Source organism: Phacochoerus africanus, chromosome 6, assembly GCF_016906955.1.
Source record: "Phacochoerus africanus isolate WHEZ1 chromosome 6, ROS_Pafr_v1, whole genome shotgun sequence".
Lineage (NCBI taxonomy): Eukaryota > Metazoa > Chordata > Mammalia > Artiodactyla > Suidae > Phacochoerus > Phacochoerus africanus.
The window spans coordinates 130,873,902-130,896,757 of record NC_062549.1 but is presented as its reverse complement, the minus strand read 5'-3'; the positions used below and the strand labels follow the sequence as shown (position 1 = coordinate 130,896,757).

At 45.9% G+C, this 22,856-nt stretch overlaps 1 protein-coding gene across 2 annotated transcripts in view; it reads right to left on the bottom strand.

Annotated features, from left to right (window-relative positions):
- The window catches only part of DDAH1 (dimethylarginine dimethylaminohydrolase 1), a 133,286-nt gene that overhangs the window by 56,613 nt on the left and 53,817 nt on the right, over positions 1–22,856 (bottom strand). Inside the window, exon 1 of one of the 2 annotated variants that reach the window (XM_047785418.1) lies at positions 11,030–11,097. The exons of the other annotated variant lie outside the window; for it this stretch is intronic. The gene's annotated coding sequence lies outside the window, so the exon portion shown is untranslated. Of the gene's footprint in view, positions 1–11,029; positions 11,098–22,856 lie in introns of those variants that run through there. 2 annotated transcript variants of the gene reach the window in all.

The following is a 22,856-nucleotide window of genomic DNA, read 5'->3' as shown; positions in this document are numbered from 1 at the left end:
GTCCCATTCTTTATAGCATAACAAAATTCCTGACTCAGTAGAAATGTTTTTGAGACAAAAAGTCAATGTTAAGACTACTAATAAAAACTGTTTCTACTTAAACGGTGTGAGAATTTATGTTATTGATTACATATGCATTACATTTAAATTGTCTTCTTAGGCTCAAGTAACCTGATTTCATTTAAAGTTTTCATATTGGCTGGGATTTCACTTTTCACGGTATCAAACGAGGCAGCATTTGCTAGCTGATGAAACCAAAGACCACAGAATAACTGTGGCTTGGCGCTGGGAGACATGGGCAGGGACCGCGGTCTGGTCTCATCCCGCAGCCTGCTGCACCTGCAGAGGCTTCCGTGCTCTGCAAAGCTAGCGGTCCGGGCGGCCTTGCATGCTTTCAACTGCTAGGAAACAGCAAAAAATCAAAGCTATTCACGACGTCTGCCAGAGTTCCCTAAAAGGTTCTTGCATGAAGTAAAATCTCTCCCTCTCTCTCTCTCACGCACACACATTTAGGAAGACTTTCGAGATCCGGTTTCCCAAGTGGACAAGCTCACTTCCTCTTCATTAGCGTTTGAAACCTGCCCACATGAAAAGTTAGAAAATACGTACTATAAACCGACACAGTGTTTGTACTGATTTCTAATTTCCGATGGCTGAACATCGTGAAGATGCGTCTGTGGACGACAGGACGTGTCACATGAAGACAGCTCTCAGCATGAACACCAGGTAACGAGGTAATGAGGCTGACTTCCCTCAGGTGTCTCATAGGCTCCATCCTGTTCTTTCAAACATATCCTGCACATTGCAGCTTACAAGATACATAAGGGAAAAATGATTCTGTTCAATACATATGAGTGGGTGTCAAATTCTAAAAACCAGAAAGGGATAACAGAAGTTAATGAGAGCGAATGAACTTCCCCGTTAGTGGCGAAGCGACAGAGCGGGCGTAAGGATGAAGAGGGAGTCCTTGGGTATCTTCTCCGTAAAAGCTCCTCTCAAAATCTTTTCTCCAAATATGCCGAATGCAAATCTTAGCTCTGTTTCTATACTTAGCTTGTTCATTTCAAAGAAACTTCCTAGTTGCCTCATGGGGAGAGGCTGGCGCCCGGCTCAGAGGGCTTTTATCAAAAAATAGTAAATCAGTACCTGGCCTCTGGAGCTGGGATTGTTCTTCCAGTGAAAACTCTGGCAAATGAAGCACCTGTTCTTGAAAATGAAGAAAACACCCAGACAGCTATTTTGCGGCATCACCAAGTCAAGTATAACAGGAAAAGGCTCCAGACATTTATTTGAGACCCTACAGAAACTTTATAGCGACAAGCAAACATAAAAAGCCACTGGAATACTGCATAGTTGAAACTATAAATATAAAAAAAAAAATCTCCAGATGCCTTTACCGTGTTTAAATTCCCTAATGTGCTCTAAAGGCAAAAACATATCGTAAGCTGGACACACAGGTACTAAAAATGTGTTAAACGCCATTGCTCCACTCTCTATGAATGCATTATTTACATTATAGTTTATCTGTAGCAAATTTTGCTTTCAGCCTCAACACTATCATGCAACGGCAACTGCTATAAAGACCCTTATGGAGAATTTATCCCATCCCTTGTTTTCACAGATGGACAGACAGAGGTCTAGCTGAACCTCTTGTTCAAAGTCACTGGCTAGTTACAGCTCAGAGCCGTGCTCTTCCCATCACGTCCTTAGCACTGCACTCCCCTCAAGGCCGATGGCCACCACAGCTGCACGGAACGATGGTACCCGGGACGAGTTTGCACCCGAGCATCATACAAATCTATGAAGCGCGTGTAATTCCCACCAGCCTACCGGGAAGGAAGCCGAAGCAGTGAGGGCTGAAGTGACTTTTGCAGGCGTCTGCCCCCAGAGCTAATCCCATCCTAAGCAACTCTTCCCCGACTGGGGACTTGCCTTCTTCCTAAGCTCGGCGGGACCCAGTGGACCCCATCTTTCCCTCAGGCCCCACCTCAGTTAATGTCATCCCTGTGCTCTGAGTCCAAGCCCAGCCTCGGACCCCCCCCCCACTCCTGTCCCCGGAAAGGCACTTGAACCCCCATGCGCCGTAACGTCCCAAATGCGGCCTCATCCCCAGGGCCTGACAGTGACTCCGCCTCCGAACGGGTCTCCTCCTAACGGCCTGTCTTCTCCAGCTCACCACACACGCCACAGCCAGGGTACGTTTCCTCAACAGCAGGAATCTCATCCGTTTCAAGACCTAAGCTTACCTAACGTTCACACTTGGAAATTTCTCTTGAATGTTTAAAGTCTTTCCCCCCACACACTACTCCTCGAAACTTCTGCTTGTTTGTTTTTTGTTTTTGCTTTTTAGGGCCACACCCCTGGCATATATAAGTTCTCAAGGTAGGGGTCCAATTGGAGCTGCAGCTGCTGGTCTACACCACAGCCACAGCCACCCCAGATCCAAGCTGCATCTGTGACCCACACCACAGCTCATGGCGACGCCAAATCCTTAACCCAGTGATTGAGGCCAGGGATCAAACCTGCAGCCTCGTGGATACTAGTCACGTTTGTTACCGCTGAGCCACGATGGGAGCTCCTGAAATCTTACACAATTGTGTGAATTTGGTATTACTTTCTCTAATTTCAAAGATGATGAAGCAGGCCCTGTGACATAAGGCATATGCAGTAGATAATTTAAAAAACCCTACAAATCCTGTCATATAAACATGGAACTTTATTTTGTTATAACTACACAAATTTTCTAGAGACAGAAAACAGCCCAGGTAAATATAGTCAAATCCAGTAATTCCTCACTCATTTAAAATTTTAGCTCAGTTGAATTCACCTCCTTTTTTCTAGGTATTTTTCACACAGCACGCACACAGAACCCTGGGCTGGCCCCGCTCGGGAAGCGCCATCATCCCGTCACGGTCCTAGAGTCTTGGTCACTGGCACAGTCCCAGCTGAACCACCACAGTCGCTCTGGTCTCTGGTTACAGCATCCCTGCTGCCTCCTGCAGCCCTGCAATCCGGTTCCGACGGTGAGGTCCCTTTGCTCCACTGGCCCGCTCCTTCCTCTCTCTCTCTCTCTCTCTCACACACACCTTTCTTCTCCGCTTACTCGTGGTGAAGGGCAGTAAAGTAAGGATGGTGGTAGGGAAATCAGGGCCACGGGAGTACATGTATCACACCTGCTGCCACGCGGAATCCAGGATGGGTGTCAGTTATTTCTACTCGACCCAAGACTTCCCACATGAACCCTCGGACTCGACGAGGTTTGAAGCTTCTCTGGGCTTTGCCAAATGGAGCCATTAGTTTACGTGATGGTGGCGGAGGGCATCCTTGGTAGAAGGAGCCAAGAGGCTCCCGCCTCCTGATTTCCAAGGTCACACTGAAGAGGAAGCAGGGGTGCTTCTTGCTTGGAAGTAATTCCATCATTTACTTAATATCAGCCTCCACTTGAGTAAAACTTGAATAATAATATGTGTTTGGGAAAAATGAGAGGTTACAATAATGTCTAGAAGAGTGACGAGCACAAAATCTCTTACCTGTGATTCTGAAATATCAAATTTAAAATTTGGTGGCAAAATCTAACCTCAACTGATGTGAAGATATTTATACACTTTATCTTACCTAGAAAAAAATATAATATACATTCTACGAATGAGTAATATATGTGTTCTGCATACATACTAATGTGTTTGACTATATAGGTTGCTGTCTGACTAGTCTAGATGTATTTTGAAATACAGAGTTTATATATCCCACCTTTTTTTGAAATCTGAAAAATTCTGAATTCTGGAGCACATTTGGCCTCATGGGTTTCAGGGAAGGAAATATGAACTGTAAAGATATTTTCTCTGGATATAGAATTTTAGGTTGGCAGTATTTTTCCCTTTTTTTGTGCTTTAAACAATTGTCAGTACACTGCCTTGTGGACTGCACTGTTTCTAATGAAAATTCTGCTGTCATTCTTTTGTTTCTCTACACGAGACACATTTTTCCTCTGTTTTTAAGATTTTCTCCTCATCACTGGTTTTCAGTAATTTGATTATAACATATTTTGCTTTGCCTCTATTTCTTCCGTTTGGTATCCATTTAGCATTTTTTTAAGTCTATAGGCTTAGAGTTTTCATGTTCAGCCATTACTCTTTCAAGAATTTTTTCTGTTCTCACCTAAGCTCCAAATGTTCTTTTCCTTTAAGTACTTTTCCTCTGTGTGTTTCATTTTGGAAAGTTTCTACTACAATGTCTTCAAGTTCACCCATCTTTTCCTCTACAGTCCAATCTGCTATTAATCCCACCCAGTGTGTTTTCAAGACTTTTTTTCATTTCTTGAAATGTCGCTATTTTTTAAAAGTATATCTTTCATGTCTTTCTGAGCTTTCCTTTACATCCTTAACTGTATTTATGAGATTTTTATGATAACTGTTTCCAGGTCCTTATCTACTGTTTCCACTGTCCCTCTCATTTACATGTCTTTTTTCTATTGAATTGATTTTTCTCCTGAATCTAGGTCATTGTTGCCTGCTTCTTTGCATAGCTGACAATTTTTTTAATTAGATTCTGGACATTGTAAACGTTTACATTAGTGGGTGCTAGATTTTATTGTGTTTCTTTAAAGAATGTTGGCTTTTGTTTTGATGTGAAGTTCAGTAACTTTGAGATCACTTTGGTCCTTGTGAGTATTACTTTCATGCTTTGTTACGGTGCTTCCTGGGCAGTATTTACTCTGGTATAGCTCTCCCTCACTCTAAGGCACGGCTCTTCCGAGGCTCCACCCAATGTCCTGTGTCCTATATATTCTCATCTCTCTCCACTCTGGCTGGTGGGACTATGAACAATTTCCACCTAGGCGTGCCTCCTGGGAATTGTTGGACATATTTTCTGTTGGTTCTTTTTCCAGCCTTACGTGCTTCCTCTTATGTATGCACAGACAAAGTCTTAGCCAAAGATTAAAGGAACAAATCTGCAGATCTCTGAAATGCTCTCTCTCTGAAGCGCCTTCATCTCCAGTCCTCTGTCCTGCAAATTCTACCATCTTGGTCTCTCCAAACTCTGATCTTTGTCGTCTCAACTCGTAAGACCACTGCTGCCCGTCCCTCCTCTGTGGCCTGGAAACTGCTTCTAGACAGTCAGCTGGAGCAATTATAGATCTCGCTCCATTTGCTTCCCTTCCCTCAGGGATCACAGTCCTGCACTTCCTCTTACACACAGTCTAAAAACCCTTTTTGCATATAATCGGTTCGGTTTTCCAATTGTTTACAGAAAAGGGGAAATTCCTGCAGGTTTTCTTGGATGGAAGTGGAAGGCTCAAGCCTGTAAACTTAAACATTGTGGCTGCTTCCATGTCAACCTCCATGACAACATTATATAATTTCCTATGACTCAAGTGACTCTCCTCATGGAAACAATGAGGACCAAACAAATAAATGGAAGGTCGAGAAATTAGTCCTGTAAGAATAAGTACAGTGATTGCCGATGATATTAGTGATGCTGGCATGAGAGGGGGCAGGTAGTGAGTGTGATAAAACTCCTTCAGTGTTTATTTAAATTTTACTTAAAATGCTATGCTCTGATATGGTTGCTAACTAATTAAGGGAGCTTGGAAGCTAATTAGGGGAGGCCATCTGTAATGATACAGCAGTCTGTTTCTGGACTGTGTTTGGGAAATGAACCTGTAGCAAAGTCATTAATAAGCAAATTTAACCATTATATTAAAATTAGCAGAGGCTGCAAAGCATCATTAATAACTGCTGCTGGCTCCTCCCCTCCTCTCCTCCACAATATCTCAACAAGAGAGACCTGGCTGCCAGAATACCTCTGGGAGTGAGAGCCTCCACACAGAGCAAAGCAGCTGGAAACACGGAGCCACAGCTATTCCCAGGGAGCTTGGCCGACCTGAAGCAAAAACAAAGTCAGCATGGCTCGGGGGAAGACCAGTGCATTCAGGCCCCGTGAGGAAAACCAGGAACATCTCAGACGACAAGAAAGGAGTCATAAAACAGTACTAAATGTTGTCTTAATGACCCTGTTCTTTAATAATTTGCTTTTAACGAATTAAAATCATTTGTTATTTAAAAACACATTTTAAAAGAATATTATCAAGTTAGAAAATGCACCCATCTTCCCCTCCAATCCCTGGGAATGTTTGTTTTAACCGGAAGGAAGGCTCCCCTGAGGTGTGTTTTGTTACAGCCACCCCCCAACCTTGCAGGGGCCTGCTGAGAAGAGCAGCTGAGTTCATGGACGTTAGAATCATCCAGACCTCGTTTTGAATAGAAGATCAGCCTTGAGATGTTACCCAACCTCTCCAACACCACAGCTGCAGCAACGCCAGATCCTTTTAACTCACTCTGCGGGTGGGGATTAAATCTGCATCCTGGCACTGCAGAGACGCCGCCATCCTGTTGTGCCATGATGGTCACTCCAGGGTGCGGATTTCTATTTGCTTGTTTATTAAAGTAGAGTTGACTTACAATGTTGTGCCCATTTCTGCTGTACAGCGAAGTGACCCGGTCACACATGTACACACAATTCTCATATCATCTTCCATCATGGTCTCTCCCAAGAGGCTGGGCGTGGTCCCCCGTGCTTTTCAGCAGGACAGAGCCCTTCATTTTCAAGCGGAGATGATACTAATATCTGTCTCATAGGGTTGCTGTGGTGATGAAGTGAGATACTGTGTGCAAAAGCCTTCGCATAATGTCTGGCACACGGCAAACTCCATCTTAGCTGTCGCCACTATTACCACGATCGCTGAAAAAAAACCTGCCTCTCAGACACTAGCTTTGTGAATACAATTCATACATACACAAAGTAAATGTTACAAACTGAGATTACAGAAATAACCGGATTTTTTTTTTTTTTTTTGCTTTTTAGGGTTGCACGCCCCAGCATGTGGAAATTCCCAGGCTAGGGGTCAAAACGGAGCTACAGTTGCCAGCCTTCACCACAGCCACAGTGACGTGGGATCTGAGCTGTGTCTGTGACCTACACCACAGTTCATGGCACACCAGATCCTCAACCCACTGAGCAAGGCCAGGGATCGAACCCACATCCTCGTGGATACTAGTTGGGCTCATTACCACTGAGCCACAATGGGAACTTCCCTGAATGGCTGAATGAAAAGTAATTATATAAAAACAGTTTTGGAGTTCCTGTTGAGGCTCAGTGGTTAAAGAACCTGACTAGTATCCATGAGGATGCAGGTTCGATGCCTGGCCTCGCTCAGTGGGTTAAGGATCCGGCATTGCCATGAGCTGTGGTGTAGGTCGCAGACATGGCTCGGATCCCGCCCGCGTTGCTGTGGCTCTGGCGTAGGCCGGTGGCTACAGCACCAATTCAACCCCTAGCCTGGGAACCTCTGTATATCGCAGGTGTGTCCCTAAAAAGATAAAAAAATTAAAATACATACATACAAATAGTTTTAACTATGTTCGCTGTTTTCCTCAGAACTGAGTGTGGACGTGTCTAAGGAGGAGAACAATGCATCTAATTTGCCTCTTTTCCCACCTGGCTCCACATTTAAACGTGTTGTCCAGAATCACTAGGGCCCTTAATAAAGTCTAAAATTACAATTTATATTAAAAACTACAACTTCATTAAAAGAACCATAAGCATTTCCTCTTTAATTTATCTGAATGTAAGACTCAGAAAAATCCTAGGATATACTACCATTCCAGGACAGCTAATAGTTCTCTGAAAAACAGCAAAAAAGAAGAAAGTGTCACCCTCACCGTGACACTTCATGAAGCTATTTTCATCTTCTTTCAATATACAATATTTGGTTTCCTGACTGATGGATGGCTTTTTTTTTTTTTTTTTTTGATCCACACCTTTCCCAGGCTAGGGATCTAAATGGAGCTGCAGCTGCCAGCCTGTGCCACAGCCACAGCCACAGCCACGCGGGATCCTTAACCCACTGAGGGAGGCCAGGGGTTGAACCCACATCCTCATGGATACTAGTCTGATCCTTAACATGATGAGTCACGATGGGAACTCCCATCAATGGCTTCTTTGTTCAGGTCCCACTCGCCCAGGGTTCCCTAAAAGGAATTCAGATGGACAAACCTGAGAGGCTGTACAGCAAAGCGCGTAAGTTCACAAGCTTTGGAACTGAGCAGCCTGGTCCTGTCCTTGTTCTGAGAGTTGTGAGCTGACCAGGCAAGTTACTTATAGGCTAAGCTTCAGTTTCTTCATCTGTAAAATGAACACCAAAACTGCTTTCACCTGATAGGGTTGCTGTGCTGAATAAAACGGTACATGTAAGTACCTGGCATGGGACTCTAGCCAGAGTAAATGCTTAATAAATAGTATTTATTTATTTGTTTTTAAATGTTTTGTTTGTTTGTTTGTTTTGTCTTTTTGCTATTTCTAGGGCCGCTCCCGCGGCATATGGAGGTTCCCAGGCCAGGGGTCAAATCGGAGCTGTAGCTGCCGGCCTACACCAGAGCCACAGCAACATGGGATCCGAGCCGCGTCTGTAACCTACACCACAGCTCACGGCCACACTGGATCCTTAACCCACTGAGCAAGGGCGGGGACCGAACCCACAACCTCATGGTTCCTAGTCGGATTCGTTAACCACTACGCAACCACGGGAACTCCATAAATAGTATTTATTTACAACCTGTTAAATTATAATCTAAGAGCCCAGACAATCCATCCAGAAAACTCAGGGCACTGCCTCGGTGCCCCTTCCATTGGTTCTGATTCACCATCCACTGAACAGACACGGGCAAGGAGGCTGATGCTGCCGGGCCTGGGCTCCGTGCTTCGGTTCCCAGGTTCAAGGCAGCCAGTCACGTCGGCAGGGGCACCACTGGGAGGCCCGGCCTGGTGCCTGCCCAACAGGAGCCACTGGTGAGTTTGTTTGTCGGTTTTGACAAATGAGTAAGGGGTGAATTAATGATTCTGATACACAGATAATTAAGACGGACTCTGAGACCTCAAGGAACTCATGTTCCAGCAGGAGGTGGAACCAGGCCCCCAAAGGGGGAGCGGAAGCAGGGAGGGCGGGGAGGGAATTTCAGGCAGTGGGAGGGATCGCCGTGAATAAAATACCAAAGATTTCTATTCCAGTCCTGCCAGCACAGTTCAATGGCAAACAACATTTTTTCTAAAAGACCTCTTTCCAACAAGGAACAGAAGGATCCTTCTTATTTATCAGAGAAAAAAAGAAACTCTAGTCAGTTTAATATGTGAAGTCAAAGGACAGAAAGGCGTGACTGTCACACGGTCTCCTTTGGAAGGTCAAACCGAGCCCGGCCCGTGTTCCTGACCTACTTACCACTGGCTGGGAGTGCCGGGCACAAGTGCTGAGGGAGACGGCGAATGGGGCTCAGAGGTCAGCTTCGTCCAGGTCCCCTGGCAACGGGGCGACAGGGGCACGGGCCAGGGCCCCTATCTTTTTCTTTTTTGGCTTTTTAGGGCCACACCCGCGGCATACGGAGGTTCCCAGGCTAGGGGTCTAATCAGAGCTACAGCTGCCAGCCTACACCACAGCCACAGCAACGCCGGATCCTTGACCCACTGAGTGAGGCCAGGCATTGAACCCGCAACCTCATGGTACCTAGTCTGGTTTGTTTCCGCTGCGCCACGACAGGAACTCCCCAGGTCTCCTATCTTGCAGTCAGAACCGAGCACAGCCTGGGGTGCAAGCAGGGGAAACCTGGTCTGAAAACCCTCGCACCCCTCTCCACTCCACCCCCTGTCCCGAGACACTCCACAAGGCAGGGGGACCGAGGCAAGGCACGCTCTGCTGAGCAGGAGAAAAAGTGGAACCCGCTCCCTGCTTCGGAGGCAAAGGGACCTGCCAGTCCCCTCAAAAAGGGGGCTGCCCACTGGGATTAGCCACTTCCTGCCATGGATCCAAGGACCAGAGTGCTTCGCTGCAATGGTCCCCTTTAAGGAAACGAGGAAAAGAAGCGGAGGGTCCCCGCCCCCCGGACCCCACACACAGCTTGTAATTCAGGGGCGAGAGGATGCGGTACTGTTTCTGGATGAAATACATGTTTGTTCTTCTGCTACAGGCAGCAGGAAGCCAAGGGTCTGACTTATTTCTAACTAAGCATGGCCTGATAAGATAAACTTACTAACTGGTAATAACTAAAACACGGGGCCAAAACTCAAACATCATCTAACCGAAGTGATTTTATCATTTATTTGTCTTACACGCAGCCATCTGGAGGAAACTAAATCTTTCAGTTCCCTGGGGGTGCTGTTTTCCTGCAGTTCACCTTGGAGACGGGCAAGGAAACAGCAGTGCCCCAACTCAACACAGGTTTCACTAAGATCTTACTTTGGTCACGCGGAGTCCCGCTTTACGGCTTTGCATACTTGTGAGACTGCACTTGAGTCAGCCCTGCTAAAGGAAAAGGACTGTGGGGTCCCCCCCATCTCCCCTTATCTTTCGGTCCATGTGCATGACTGACCCAAAGTTTTCTTTCCTTTGGAAAATCTTGGCTTTGTTTTGCTGTATCCCAGCCACCTTTTCATAATACAATTTGGAGCTCATTGGCATTATTTAGCAAAAACAATCAGGGAGGACTCCCGGAAGAACACCAGTCTCCTATTCTAGAAATTCTAAAATTCACATCTGAATTAAGAGAGCTCCCGTACTGTAGCACACCTACTCCAGAGTGTCACAGATGGTGCTATTAGCATCATCACACACCATCCACAGGGTCCCACAGGAAATTCCTCTCTAAGCTCAGCATCGAGAACCCGTGCACTTGCGCCGGATCCTTCTCAGTCATGGACCCGCCCATACCGCACGGCCCCCGCAGGGTGAAACGCCTGCCAGCAGCCCTCTTCACACTAGCACTTAGAAAGCTCACAGTGGAACTGTGGCTCCAGAACGGCGTGGAGATCAGTTGGGTCACAAATTACGTTCCACGCTCTACCTGATGGTGATTAGTTTTCTTCCTTTATGCGCATTTTGATGGATTCTACCCTGTATTTTACACATGCCTCTAAGCTGTCGCACATCCCTCTGCAGCATGAATGAACAACATAGTGGAGTAAGCAGAGCGATGGTACCCACCCACAGCACGATCGCGTTCTTCAAAGACGACGGGCAGGCGTGGGTCCCGAGTCGGTGAAGCTGTACTTGGACGGTGCAGGACACCGGGCTGCAGAGCGCACATTGAGCGTACACCAGACGCCCTCTCCTTCCTCAGGACATTTGGGGGCTGGGCAGAAACTGCCCCGCAGCGCTTAAGAGCCGCTGTGACACTAGTCTCTGCTGGCCAAGTTGAACAATAAAACGACAGAATTGTCTTCTTTCCCCAAGAGTCTGGAGCGCCAAAGGCAGAAGGGAAACAACTACGAAAACCTGCAATTCATCAGAAGAGGGCAACTTCCTCTTACCTGGGCTCGTTCACTTTCTGGGAGCACACGAGACGGAAGAAATCACAACTGCAGGGACAACAGCGTACAGAGCACAGGACGGCTGGTGTTTATGTTAGAGGAAAAAGGCTGCCGCGAGGGTGAACTATAATTTTACTTTGCATTTTAAGAGACATAACACTTGAGCTATTTAAAAATTCCTCATTCAACTGCAGGATCAGCTATGGCTCTATGTGCATTTTTAAAAAGGAAATGCACTATTACCATCTTATTACAAAGAAAACCCTTTCATAAACGGTTTTGTACCTAGTTCTTTGTGAATGTGTTATGAAAGGGTAGTCTTTTAAAAAGTCACCTATTTCTCTTTTCCAGCCAGAGTCTAAGGCTGAATTTTTTTCCCTTTAATCAGTCTTTCACCTAAAAGCAAATGTGAATACTTTCCAAACTTTTTAATAGACAAAACGTTTTCAAAAGACAGTATATATGAATTTCCCCCACTGTTTTAGAATGTATTTATTTGAAAATTTCCTCTGAAATTTATCATGTCAGTTATAAATACTAAGATACAAAAGTACTGCCTGGATTTTCCAGTAAATAAAGCTGACCTAAGGTTTCGTTTCCAGAAATCCTAATGAACGAATAAAAAATCTTCTCTGAATTCTTGTTTATGCTTCAAAAACATTAGTTTAACCTCCACAGATAGCTGCTCTCCTCAGGAAGCTGTGCGCGCCTCTGAGGAGCGTCTGGCCCCGGTTGATAAGCGGCGCGTGTGTGTGTTGGCGGCAGCAGGGACGCCCCTCAGGGCCTCCCAGGCTTTGAGCTGGACACCAACGGTAGCAAGTCCGAGGGAATTTTTCCCATGGACGCGTAAACCCCCAGGTTTACCGGACAGAACTGTGGAAAAGAAGTAAAACAAAACAGAAGAGTTACATCCCAGAAAAACCTGAGAAGAACCGCTCCAAACGTGCGAGGCCCACGGTCCCCTAAGGGGTCCCCGAAGGCTCCTTTCCGAGAAGGCCTCCGGAGCGTCCCCGAGCTCGGCCGTTCAGGAGTCTTAGCTCCAGGCGCCGCGTCCTGGAGCACCTGCAGTTTTCCAACTGGAGCTCTCGGCCCTTTTCGCTAAAAATCTGCAGTCGGAAACCGAAATGCTGATCTGTTTTCAGCCCCGGAGTCGCTCCTCGCCCATACGGACCCTTTCTGAACGAAGGGATTCCCGAGGCTGGCTGTGGTCCGGGCAGCTCCTAAACCCAGTGAGGGGAAACGAGCTCCTCAGCAAAGAAAACACGACGACGGGTCTCGGTTGGGAAAACACCCATGTTTCCTCCTAAGGCTCACTCCTGCATTAAACCAGTTCACGCTTTATTCTGGACCATTCATCTGCAATTGAACATAGCGGCTAAAATAAATGGGTAATTCCGTCTACTTTGTGTCAAGTTGTTTACTACAAAAATAATTCAGTGGGAAGAATCGTAAAGTACAGTTTCCCTCTGTGACTGCTTACAAACAGATACATGCTGTGCTCTTGGCAAAACCAACATGTTTCATTTTAACATCCTAACTGCCGACAATTAAACACTCCTTAATACAAAAAATTTCTGTATCTTAAATCCTAACTGTATTTCTCTTGCTACTCCTCACGGATAAGAAATCTTTCTAGGGAGTTCCCATCATGGCGCAGTGGTTAACGAATCCGACTAGGAACCATGGGTTGCGGGGTCGATCCCTGCCCTTGCTCAGTGGGTTAATGATCCAGTGTTGCCGTGAGCTGTGGTGTAGGTTGCAGACGCGGCTCGGATCCTGCGTTGCTGTGGCTCTGGCGTAGGCTGGAGGCTACAGCTCTGATTCAACCCCTAGCCTGGGAAACTCCATACACCACGGGAGCGGCCCAAGAAATGGCAAAAAAAAAAAAAAAAAAAAAAAAGAAATCTTTCCATAATTAGTCTTTAACAGAAATTTTCTAGAATACTTTAAAGCCCACACAAAAGAAAACAAAAGGTTTATGGAATTTTCCTTTAAGACCTGCATATTGTATGTCGCGAATAAAACTAATCAGAAAAGGTCAGAGCAACATAACAATTCACAAGTTTCTAAATGCACTGACCTTCGTTTCTAGACCCCTCTTCTTCGAGGAGGCCACTGGGGCATAAGGGCCCTTTAGACACGCACCTCTGCCCTACAGGACTGCAGGCGACAGGCCCCGCGGGGCCACGTTCTAGAAGGCGCTCCAAGCTTCCTCTGCCCTCAGCAGCGCCGGCCGCGGGCACACTGCCGTCGGAAACCGCTTCAGAGGAGCGGCTCCCCCACAGCCTCGCCAGCAGGCTCCCAGTTCTAACATCCACCTGGACAACGCGCCCGGGAGCCGAGAATAACCCGACCTGCGCGTCCAGACCGCGGGCAATAGACGGAACTATGTTCCAGACTCTGGCGGGAATGCGGAGCGTGTCTCCGCTGAGAGGGAACGAGGTCAGTGGGACTCTGCAGACTCGGGTATTTCTTCATCTCCCCGTCACGGCGTCTCCGGCCCGGGGGTCCTCTAATGCGCCCCTGAGCCCTGATTTAGAAAGTGAGGGCGACGTCCCTCCCCCAAGCTGAATTTACAAAAATTACAACCGCGAGGTGCAACTCTAACAGAAAGCCGCATGACTGGTTCCATGTCATGCTCTTCTGAATGCCGGCCCTGCAATTGCAGTCCGTCTAGGCCGATTTTCTTCATTTGGGGGACGTCATTTCTTTGGGCATCAAGCCTAAAACCGTCTATCCTTTGGGTTTTGTTTTGCTTCATTTTTGCCAAGGAGCAACCGACTGCAGAGTCTGCCTCCGGAGAGCCTGAGTGTCACATCCTCTGTGCTCGGCTCCGTCTCCTCTGGGCAAGGACAGTGGCGTGGTTCTGCTGAAACGACTCTGAAGCCACAGGCGGCCTTCTTTCTTCAGGCAGGGGCTACCGGGTTCTCTTCACGTCATTCTGACAGCAGAGACGCTAGCTGTTCTCTGCAGGTTCACTCATCGGACAGGCCAAATGGTTTTATTCCATTTGCTGACACGCTAGCATAACAAAGATTACCTAAAAGAAAGAGGGATTAAACTGTTTCTAAGATTACAGAGGGAAATAGCCAAACACCTGAGGAAAAGATCTTGTTTTTCCCCGACATTAAAAAACTTACTGTAAAAATAATGTACTTGGTGGGGTGGATGTCAGCAAATATTAGTACAGACATGGAGCTATTTCCTTTGAACAAATCCAGGTGGTAGGGAGCTTAGGCATATAAACAGGTCACTCCTTATTTTCCTGTAAGTTTGTTTGAAAGTCTTAAAAAGCAACGTTCTGGATCAACAGAACAGGGCCAGCGTGAAGGTGTGGCTCATCCCCTGCCCGACATTTGGCTGGAGAAATTCAAGCGCCCTCAACGAAGTCCTGCCTTCCAGCGGTGAGCAGCAGGCTGAAGAAGCCAGGTGGAACAGGGTCTTGAAAGGAGCTCAGGTCCACAGCGAGAAGGAGAGGCTCTTGCAGGAAGAGGTGATGCAAGAAGCCAAGAAGGACAAATGTTTGGCTTCTCTGCAGGCAAGAAGGCCAAGGCACGAGGCCCTTCCAGGCAAACTCCCCAACCTCGGACGCATGGTCTCCCCAACTCGCTGGAATACAGCTCTGTTGAAACTACAAGTGCAACAAGCACTAAGGTTGTCAGCTTAAAACAAATGGGGTTTGGTTCTGAGCATTTAAGAGAGTCCTGATGTCAGCCGCCCAGAGTGCCGGAGCAGCCGAGGAAGGGCTTGTTTGCCGACCCCCGAAGTGCCAGGGCTGAGAGGTTTCCTCAGTGGAATCCAACAGCACCTGCTGTGATGGGTGTAATTATGCTACAGTCGTGGAAGCTGAGGCCTAAAGACAGTAACTCAACCAAGGTCATGCCTTCTAGAACGTGGGGCGGCCAGGAGCACAACTCAAGCTGGTTCAGCTTCAAAGCCCATATTCTAACTCAAAAGTTTCATCCTTATGAGAGGTTTAGGGAATAGAATTTTATCCTGAGAAACTAAGGAAAAGGTCCAAATCCAATCACTTTTGAAAAACCTTGTTTTGAAGAGTCATGATGCTCTTTCTCTTTTAAAATTTGTAGTCCAAATGCTCTCTTTCCTCTCATTAAAATAAAACATTAATCTCTACGATAAATTGTGGGATTCTGTATTTTGCAGCTTGAAATATTCAGGAAGGATACACATAGAACATGATATAATTTATACATTCATAAATTGCAAGCTGAAAAAATACATTCCATTTTTATCGTAGTTTTTAATTTTTGCATTAAAAACTAGTATATCAAAGCTTTAAAATAACATGCTCCATTACAAAGAACATCTTTATGGCTCAAAGAGAAACAATGAAACTTTAATAAAAACGAAAGACCCCCTTCTTCATCTGAAAGCTGTACGAACAAGCACAGGTTTTTAAAAAAGAGTTCGGACCTCTCTCGTCAAGTTTTTGTTTGGGGTTTTAACTGTTTCCATTTCCTCCATACACGTATTTGTGAAGAGTTATGAATAGGAAGTTTTCTCCTGTATTTTCCTAAATGGAAACTCCTCCAGCCGCACACTGACGCTCCCATTATCCAATGTTAAAGTTCTGGGCAAAGTTTTAACTACTCATTTAGGAACGATGAGACATTTTAAAATTTAATAGATTTTGCCCTTTTTATAGGCCGTGTAGAAATGGAGCCTCAGTGTGCTTGAAAAATCTCTTAGCAACTGAGAGTGGAGCCAGCCAGCAATGGCTGGTTCACTGATTTAGCCGGAATGTGCAGGAATGACGGCCAGAAGGTCTGAAGAAAGGCACATCGCTGGACACGACGGCAGCACGTACTCTGACCTCTTTTAAAACTCTGTCGGAGCGGAAAGTGAAACTTGTGGCTCTCCGGCAACTCACTGGCATCTGCAAGTACACCTGAATTACGATTCTAGCCTTTATAAGGATCGATAGCCTGTCTCAGAAGATCACTTTCACCTGATTAGACAGCAGCTGCTACTAACTGGAGAGTCCAGTGTTTTTAAGCCCTAAAGACAGTGGCTGCCCATTCGATTTAAATCTGAAAGGAGGCTTTTTGAAATCTGAAGCTGAAAGAACTGATTGTTAGTGTTTTATAATGTTGACCCAAGGATTACCCACGATAACCCTAAACAATAATTTGCACATGTGAAATTGGGAAGTATTATGCAAGAGATACCAGGGTCTGTCAGGAGACGCATACATGTCGAGATGATTCCCAAACATCCCATCTGATGTTCACTTGAAATTCAAAGAGTTCAGTTGTTTTGCTCAGATCTGTCATTTGTCCCTCCAGTATCCTTTTTCAGGGTGTTATTTCTCTGGCCTTAGAGCTGGAAGACGATGCACATGGAATTTAAATTGTTTGCTTGAGCTCCTAGGGCAGGTCCAGATTTACAACATAGATTTTCTAGTGTAAAATTAAGTATTAGATCTGTTGCACTACTTTAACCAGTCCAACTCAGCAGCAATTAAAAGAATAATTCATGAAACCAAATCCATCTTTCCTTTTCTTTTTGGACAAAGACACACTTCCCAATTTCTTCTGCTCTTGACAAACGGAAGACAGAACAAGACATTTTCTGCCTTGAAAGAGTTCTGCTTGAACAGACAGACCCACAGACTTTATAAAGGGACCAAAAGGGACAGGCGGGGAGAGGAGGCATGGACTGGGGGCATCTGCACGCTGAGATAACGGAATGACAGGCTAACAGGACCTGCTGTAGAGCACAGGGAACTCTACCCAATGTTCCGTGATCATGTAGGTGGGAAAAGAATCTGAAAAAGAATGGATGCGTGTGTTTATATAACTGAACCACTTTGCTGAACAGGAGAAACGACCACAACACTGTAAATCAACTAGACGTCCATAAAACTTTTAAAAGTGAAAAAAAAGAGCTCTGCTTTTAGCCGCTTTATCGCCTCCTCTTCTCCTTCCGTCTCTTTCTCTCTCTCTCTCTTTTTTTTTTTTTGCATCTTTTGTTTGGGTGGGGGGTGTGAAATATTCAAACAATAAAGATTAGCTGAAAGATCCCCCTTCCCCTTCTGGTCTTTCCAACTCAGACGGAACCACGGTCATCAATCTGGAGTATTCGCTTTCATGCTGCTTTCTGAACATTTACATAGTTCTATCAATCTTATATATAATATATCAATTACATCAATAAACAGATAATTTTGATTTTTGGTTATTTTCTCTGTTTAGTATATTGTCACATATTGTTCTACAAATTACTTTTTTTAAAAAAAGAACTTCTTAGAAATCTTTCCATATCTGTATATATAATTCTACTTTTTAAAGTAATTGCTAAGGATCATTTCATAATATGTAGCTTACTATCAGAAATAGGGCACATTACACACATCTACCAAAAAATGTAGCTGTTTTTCCAGCATGAGCTGGATGGACAAACAGAATGAAACAAAATGTAGGAAAAAGTACAGATGAGTAAGGATACTGAGTGTGATTTTTACTGACTTTGTTGATGACACTTTTATGATCTGGCGGCAACAGAAGCTGCGAGTGGGTTGGTTACACTGGATGGTGTGGACCAACCAGCAACAACCGGGGAATAAAGTGCAAAGGCTGGGAGCTTTCGAGAAGGGGCCATCAGCGTGGGAATCACAACAGGGAGAGAGAACTCTGGGGGGCGAACGTGAATAAAACACACACGTTCCCTGGCCTCAGAGAACCAACCGCCGAGCTCTGAGCCCCACCAACTTCATCACCTGCCTTCTGGGCCCATAGTCCCTGCTGGTCCAGACTCAGATCTAAGCACATCTCCGCCTAGAGAAACACGGTCATCATTTTCCATTAACCTGCAGTACAGGAGAGAGCAGGACCATCTCGGCTTGGCATCCAGGCTGACCTGCCAATTTGTTTCCTGTTACTTTAAGTTCCGGTCACATGAACTTTCCTACTGTTCTGTAGAGATGCTGATACATTTCTATGCTTTTTCACACAGCCTGAAAAAAGGTTATTTCCCTTTCTCTGCCTGGAACTTCTGCTCATCATTCTAGACCCAGCTCAAACGCTGCCTGATTCCTACACAGCAGGCAGGTGCTTCTGTGCTCCGAGAGCAGTCTGTGTCGCCTCCATGATGGCATTCGCTGCTGCTTCAGCGTCATCTGCAACGCATATGTGAGCTGTCAACTCTTTTTACAGGGAATGCTACTTATTGGGCAAAACCATTTTGAGGGTACTCTGCTGAAGTTTCATCAAAACATAAGCTATTAGTCATATGAGACCCATGGCTCCACTAGACTTCATCCCAACTTGACTTGTTGAGCTAAAAGAGAACTAGGCAGATCCAATCCTTATTATAATCATAGCAGTTTTCCTTCTGTACATTCCAACACATATAATGAAAAGATAGAGCTAAAGAAATTCCCTTAAAATTGAATGTTTATCTCCTTTTGAGAAAAGGGAAAATGAGATTAATATTGAATATTTTTAGGTTTAAATATGATTTGGTTTAGAACGCATATTTTGAATATGGTCTTAAAGATAAGGAGTTGTCACTGTGGTGTAGTGGGTTAAGAATCCAACTGCAGTGGCTCAAGTCACTGTGGAGGTGGGGGGTTTGATCTCCAGCCTGGCACAGCGGGTTAAAGGATGCAGTGTCGCTGCAGCTGCAATGAAGGTCACAGCTGTGGCTTGGATTCAATCCCTGGCCTGGGAACTTCCAGATGCTGTGAGTGCAGCCATTAAAAAAAAAAAAGGAGTTCCTGTTGTGGTGCAGCGGAAACAAATTGGACTAGCACCCCTGAGGATGCAGGTTCGATTCCTGGCCTTGCTCAGTGGGTTAGGGATCCAGCATTGCCGTGAGCTGTGGTGTGGGTCGCAGACACGGCTCGGATCCTGCATTGCTGTGGCTGTGGCATAGGCCGGCAGCTGCAGTTCCGATTGGACCCCTGGCCTAGAAACCTCCATAAGCCGTGGGTGCAGCCCTAAAAAGCAAGAAAAAAAAAAAGATAATATGTAGTGGTAGGCAGGACCTAGTCCCAAGAATATTTTAATTCTCGATCTGACTTAGCTTCATCTCATAAGTAATTAAGCCTTTTCTTCTTTGATGGACCATCAAAGCAAGGAAGTCAGTAAAAAGGATCCCCTTGCTTCTGGTGTAACGACCTTGGGGAAATGGACCAACAAGGTCTGTGAAGGGGCTGCTGAACCAGGGAGACACCAGAGAAGCACAGGCTCGGCGCCAGACAGTCTTGTTCACCCAGGGCTCTGAGACGACGTCTTGCGACCAACTCTGTGCAATTACACTCTTCGCAGGTCTTCTGACTGAGTGCCCGGAGGGACCCAGACCAGCCCACAAATGAGCACATCACCAAAGCCACTGCAGAACCTGGGAAAATATTCAGCCACTGTCATCCGTGAAACAGACCAAAACAGTCTGACAGAGAAGTGGCAGTCTGAGAAACAGCAATAAATTGTTACGACTGTCTGAATTAAATTTTCAGGCAGTTTTTAATTAATTAATTTCATTTTTCATTTTTGGCCACACCCATGGCAGGTAGAAGTTTCCTGGTCAGGGCCTGAACCCATACCACAGCAGTGTCAATGCCAGACCCTTAGCCCACTGAGCCACCAGGGAACTCCTTCACACAGGCAGCTTTTGAGAACAGAATTATTGCCTAAGAAATGTATGCTCGAGATTTTGTTTTTGTTTTGCTTTTTAGGGCGTGGTTTTTAGAACCATTATTGTCACAAAGTAGTTTGAGGAACTAGAAGAATTACAAATTAAACATCTGGAACAATTGCAAGGAGTAGCTTAGAATAAGATGAAAAAACCTGCAAGTGGTAAGGTCAAGTAGAACAAAGAAAAGACTTCATATAGTGGGAAACCAATTAGGACAGTAACAGACCTGCCCGAAGCAGGGTGCCCGGCCAAGTCAGCGTGGACCCTGGTTTTTACGCTAAGCTGGGTGGATTATCACCCTGTGCTGTCACAGAGTCGCTCACGTCTGGATCCCAGCCCTTAGCAACACGGCTGCTCAGCACATCTGTCTAGACCCAGATGCCAGGCCGGCCGGCAGGGAGCTCTGCTGGGCCCGAACAGAAAGCCTGAGAGACACCTGCAGTCCTGAGCGAGGCCACGATGACCACTGCCGAGCCAAGCGAGGGGGACGCGCCGCTCACTACGAGGCCCCCTGCGGGGACCGCTGCTGAGGGCTTCTATGTCTGGTCATGCTGGCTTCTGCTTTTAAAGGGGAAATCTTAAGAAACCAGAGGAAGATCGGCTGAGACCTCTGCCTCGGCACCACAGAGGCCAATCAACAGCTAGAGAGGACATCAGAAATGGATAACAGCAGAGCCTCCACCCCACCCAGGCCTGGAGGAATTTTCCACACTGATATCCTCACGGCTTCTTCTAAACGATCCTGCCAGCGTGGACCGTACTTGCAGAATTCAGGAGAAAAAGAGGCATTAGGCTGATTTTTAATTCCTCCATGCACTAAATTCCAGGCGTCATGCCAGTGGTCGGAAACAGAAGATATTTTTTAAAAATTAGTTTCAAACATGTAAAGGCTTGGGATGGCCTCTCATTTGTTATGAACTGTCCTTGTAATTCAACTCTATCCAACAAGAGTTTATTGAGTGTGGAGGCTACTGTTCTAGATGCTCGAATGCTATTCATCAAATGATATAGACCAACACAGAAACAAGCAACCTGCTCTTGGAACGCACTGAATTTTTACCTTGTAGGATCGTCTGCCAATCGTTTGTCCCCTTAACAAACCACAATCCCCCGTTCCCTCCTGAGTGGGTAAGCGAGCTTTCCCGCGACAAGAGTCTCGGCCACTACGGCCGCTGTGCGTCGGCTTGGTCATTTCCCACCCACGGCTCTTCCGCTCTTCCTCACCGGCGACAGGTGAGCCGTGGCTCCAGAGCCCCCTCGGTTCCCTCCTAATGCCACACCGTCCCACCCTCTTTGTGTCCAGGGCACCTGCTCCTCTGCCCTCAGCGGCGGGGAGACGGGTGTGTGTGTGGTGTGTGTGTGTGTGTGTGTGTGTGTGTGTGTGTGTGTGCAAAGCATGAAGCTGTTTCCCTGGAGATGACGAAGCCTCTCAAGAGCACAGACAGTGACTACGTGTGACCTGAGGAACGGTCACCCTGTTAATGTGCTCTGGAATCGACAGGTCCAGTACAATGTAAAACAGGAGTTCCTGCTGTGGCGCGGTGGGTTAAGAATCCAACTGCAGCAGCTCAGGGTGTTGCAGGGGCGCAGAGTCAATCCCCGGCCGGTGCAGTGAGTTAAAGGAGCCAGCAGTGCTGAAGCCACACAACGGTTAAGGAGCAGCTGTGGCTCAGGTTCTATCCCTGGCCTGGGAATTTCCATACGCCATGGCCACATCCAAAAAAAAAAAAAGTAAAATAAATTAATTATTGTGAATAATTTGGTAGAAGAACTTATAAAATTAAAGAAATTTTAAAACTCTATGGTGTTACTTAATAGACCCTACATGTCACCTTGCCACAGTTTTTTGATGGACTCAAGGAAACATAGTGCCCCTCAAGAAACTGAACCGAATGTCTGAAAACCAGGAAGGAAAGGAAATTTACTTATAGTTTGACCGTATAAGGACACTGGATCCCAGTCCTGTGAACCTGTGCTTTTGCACATATTTTTTGCAGCTGCTGATACACTTCAGAGCCAAAGCTGAGCTTTGAAAGTTTGGATTCCTGTGTGTTGTGATAATCAGCTGGGGTTTGGAAATGCCTTCAAAAATCTAATGCTCTGGCACGTTCACAAGGCTTCTGAAAAAACAATTTAACATCTGGAATCAAGTATTTTGTGAAAGTCCAAAATTGAAAGAGCAAAGAACATTTTTTTCAGTAACAGTTAAAATGTGGCACTTCCCTCTCCTCCATCAGATTTTATAACAACTGTGAGGTGACTTGTAATAAATATGGAATAGAAGCAAGGTGTAGACAGCTGGGTGCTGTAAATATTTATCACTGAAAGTCTTTCCCAAAAATGCCTCTTTAGTCTTTCATACATTTTGTCTTCTAAAATTCAATTCTGTAGAAGAAACAAATTATCCAAGTCAAGCCTGCTTCCTTTAGCCTTTTTAAGGGACTGCTGAGTGAGAACTGAGTAAAGAATATGTAGAATTCATCTTTCACCTTTTCCCACAGGCTTTAGAGGAGGGCAAAGGCAACGACTGAGCATGAATACGTCCTAAGTCGGAGGGCCATGGAACCCAGATGGAATGCAAAGAGAAGTGGTTATTTCTAACTGAATGGTTACTGAGTCGCTACAGAGTTTAGAGGTTTTTTTTTTTTTTTTTTTTTTTTTTTTTTTGCTTTTTAGGGTCACACCCAATACATATGGAAGTTTCCAGGCTAAGGGTTGAATCAGAGCTACAGCTGCCGGCCTACACCACAGCCACAGCAACGCAAGGTCCACGCCGCATCTGCAACCTACACCACAGCTCATGGCAACAACACCGGACCCTTTACCCACTGAGCGAGGCCAGC